Raw genomic sequence first — 4,118 nt, forward strand, 5'->3', positions numbered from 1 at the left:
TTGCTCCAGAGTGAAAAAAAACTTTGAATGTATAGTTGATCTAGCACTGATATTGAGAGTAAAGACATGTTATTTTTGTAAACAAATTATATATGCACTAATGAAAGGTCATTCTCTGGTAATTATATCATTGCAAATTATGTGGTTGCTTGATATTTCCCCCTCCTATTTTGTGTGTCACTCTCGCCACTGGGTGGAGGTGCTGACTGCGTCGAGCCAGAGGGATTGTGGCGTGCTGACATGGAACAACAATGTGTAAATGCCATAGTTAACGGTGCAAGTGATGCGCTAGACACGCCATTTTTTAATGCTAAGTGTATGCTCATGTGAGATGTTGTGCAATCCACGAGATGTGAGGAAGGACATCAAAACATTATTGTCAAATTCATGTCCGTTGGCACTATGGAAAGCAATATCTCACATGCTAAACTGTGCATGAACACAAACTTGGAAATGTTGCAAATGGTCAAAAGCTTCTAATTTGTATTTAAGGGGACAGTCCCACCAAAGTGAAAATAATCATCAAAAAATACCAAGTAAATTGAAAGCCAAAAATACTAAGAATCAGGGACACGCACAAGCCACAATGTAGTAGTTCAAATGGAAGTCTGGAAACATGTATTGAACTTAAAAAAAGGGATTATGCATGCACATTTTTGCCAATGCAACAGGCATGGCAAGCGTGTGCCCATGCATGCACTCAAATTTGTGAATCTTTTGTTAAAAAAATTGTCCCCACACAAAAAATTCGCATATTTTGTAATAAAATTGAATTTAAAAAAGATTGAAAATTTTAGGAATAAGTTCATGAATTTTATTATTTTAATTTTAAAAATTTCAAGCATTTGAAAATTATAGGAAAAAACCCAGAATAAAACGAAACAACACTCTGTCTAAAAATACACGAAAAAACCATCCTGAAAGTTCACAAAGTCATATTTGCCATATAGGAAGCGTAAAAGAAAGCAAGTGGGCACAACAAGTAACCTAGCCCAGTTGGTTACTAGAATTAGAAGTAAACCTTGAAAATTGGAGTTCAAATCCATGCAGGGCACATTTCTTGAAGATTAAAAAAAGAGAGAAAATAAAGCTATACGCCAGGCCGTGTACGTACCGCGTATCTCCGCACTCAGCATGGGCGACATATATTCTAAAAAGACCATCCTATCCTTTATTATAAAAAAGTATGAAGAGATCACCTTCATTAATGTGTTTAGGGGGTTCTACCAAGCAAAAGTGTTATTATAGCTACTAGCAATAGCAAAACCATGAAGAATGTGATCAGTAGTTCCAAAACCACAAAAGTGTTATTATAGCCCGTTCTCACCGTGTTCACGGCCCAGCTAGCCTGCCATCGGTTCTATTTTTTATAACATGCAGGAAGAGCCCGAGCTTGTGCTGTATGTTTTGAAAAGGGAATCGATCGTAATTTGTACCCCTAAAAAAACTAAGATTTGTTTTTATTTATACCCATTCTACCTTTTTTTGTTCCCTCAGTTATTCCATCCAGCCAATGTATATCGCAATAATTTAGATCCTCACAAACATCATACGATTACACAATTTGTTTTGTACAAAACTAAAATTGCATGTAGTGCATAAAAATGTGCAATCAATTAGTTAACCAACTATTAGATGAAAACTGGTGCCAGAGTTTTTAGTTATTTTTTTGGCAGAGGGTAATTTTTTTACCCGAGTTTTGAAGTAGATAACAAGACTTAGTTAACAAAGTACTTCCTTCATTTTAAAATACATTGCATATTAGTTTTATTTTAAGTTAGACTTTGTAAAATTTGACTAAATTTATGGAAGAAAAAACAAATCAACACCATCCGAGAATAGTGATAGTTTTTTTTATAATTAATCCTAGATATATAGAGAAATAATGCGGAGTACCATAACGCGGAGTGGGCGACGACCCGGCCGTCCTGCGAGGCAGCGACCCATAGCGACCATACACGCGTTATCGGGGTTCTACGTATATCCACCTCTTCTTCTCGTGGGTCTGTGGCTTGACTGCAGTACTAATTACCGTTTGCTAGTTGGTATACAGTGCAGCCTGGTGCCATCTGCCATGGCGGCCACGACGGCGAGTCTGGCGGGTTTGGCGACGGTGGCCCAGCTGGCTTTGTACGTCCACGGGCTGGTCACGAAGATCACCGGGGCGGCGGAGACTGCCCGGCAGAACAAGCTGGAGTGCAAGAATCTCGCGAGCCGCGTATCCGTGATCGGCGACCTGCTGCTGCAGCTGCCGGGCCCCGCGGGGGCGCCGCCGCCCGCCGGGGGGGGGCCGATCTCATCGTCGCTTGCCAGAAATGGAGCGCGAGCAGGAAATTCTTGTACGCCGACGACCAGGCCGAGAGGTTCAGGGAAGTCAACCGCAGGATCGACTCCCACCTCATCCTCATCCCCTTGCTCAGCCATATCTCCATTACCCGCCGCCTCGACCAGGTCTGTCCTCCGAATCCCACCAGCGTTCTTCTACCAGTAGCGCCAACAATGGTTGTTGGATCTGCTTCTGCGCAGCTGCAGGTACGTACATATCCACCACAGTGAGAAGAACCATTTTCATCTTGTTGGTTTTGCAGCTTAATTAACCCATCGTCTTCCATAGGAGCCTGCGATGGTCCAGTATGCAGCTGTGGAGTTCGCGTCGGCGGAGATCGCGGTCTTGACCGGAAACTTCGGCCATGTGCTCAGCGAGGACGGCTCCGCAACGGTGTACAAGGGTCGTCTTCACCACGGCCTGGAGGTGGCGGTGAAGAGCCTGAAGAATCACGGGCAGCAACGCCACGAACAAGAGGGTGCGTTCGTGGCGGAGCTCGAGACCCTCTGCCACCTCCGGCACGACCACGTCGTGCGCCTCGTGGGCTGGTGCGCGGAGGACGACGATCGCATGTTCGTCTACCAGTACCAGCACACGAGCAACGGCACGCTCAGGGACCACCTGCAGGGCGGCGGCTTTGCGTCGCCGGTGACGTCGTCCTGGAAGGCGCGTGTCATGGCGCTGCTGGGCGCGTCCAGGGCCATCGACCACCTGCACCGCGTGGCCACTCCGCGGATCATCCACCGCCACGTCAGCTCCGCCCGCATCCCTCTGGCCGAGAGCTGGGCAGCCCGCGTGGCCGCGGCGTTTTGGCAAGAGCCGACGGCAGACGGCCAGCTCGTCGGGGAGGTTGCCGGTACGTTGGGGTACATCGACCCGGAGTACCACCGCACGCGGCGTGTGAGTCCGGCGAGCGACGTGTACAGCTTCGGCGTCGTCATGCTGGAGTTGCTGACCGGTAGGCCGCCTAGCTGGGAGAGTAAGGACCCGAACACCTTGGCTGGCTTTGCTGCCCCGATCATCGAGAGGGGGGACCTGGGGTCTGTGCTGGACCGGCGCCCGTCGCCGGCGCCGACCCCGGGGCAGATGGAGGCGCTGAAGCTCGTGGCCTACACGGCAGCACGCTGTCTGTGGCCACAGCCACAGGACCGCCCCGCCATGTCAAACGTGGTGACCAACCTCGAGGCGGCGCTCGGGCTCATAGACAGCGATGAGCCTAAGCAAAGCTATTAGAGCCAGCTAGCGATGATGACTCGCCAAGACGTAAACTGCGTCACAACGATACGTACCTTTAGCTTGTAAACATGGTCTAGTTAGAATAGACCTCTCGATCGGCCGGCCGGTTTGTTGGGTGCTGAAATGAAATTTACTGTTGTGAACTTATAATTCTTTGTTTTTGCTTTTAGATTGCTCACTACATAATTTGAATGACAAGCTTTCCAATATTTACTGTCATCTTTGCAACATGCAAAAAAATTATACGACTAGTCGTAGAACATGATTATTCAAACGTGCACCCTACCTATCTAGGAGAGCGTAATCCATTGTTGTTGTTTTGTCGATGCCTCTGCTTTCAATGAAATGCATATACAGTTACTTTCAAAAATACTGGCAAGTACCAAGAATAATATATCATGTTATTTTAAAATAATCTTTTTACAAAATCTAAATATGGAAGACCTAAAAAATCAATATTTGGAAAAAAATATCCTAAATGCAAGTTTCAAAATTCGAACACTGGTAACAATATGAAATATATTAAAAAATAACTGAATATATAAGAACGGAAAAT

At 46.3% G+C, this 4,118-nt stretch overlaps 1 pseudogene; it reads left to right on the forward strand.

The window, feature by feature from the left end:
* Positions 1-1,980: 1,980 nt before the first annotated feature.
* Positions 1,981-3,709, forward strand: LOC125527718 (annotated as a pseudogene).
* Positions 3,710-4,118: the final 409 nt, after the last annotated feature.

The sequence above is a fragment of the Triticum urartu genome, unplaced genomic scaffold (genome assembly GCF_003073215.2).
Source record: "Triticum urartu cultivar G1812 unplaced genomic scaffold, Tu2.1 TuUngrouped_contig_4364, whole genome shotgun sequence".
Classification (NCBI taxonomy): Eukaryota; Viridiplantae; Streptophyta; class Magnoliopsida; order Poales; family Poaceae; genus Triticum; species Triticum urartu.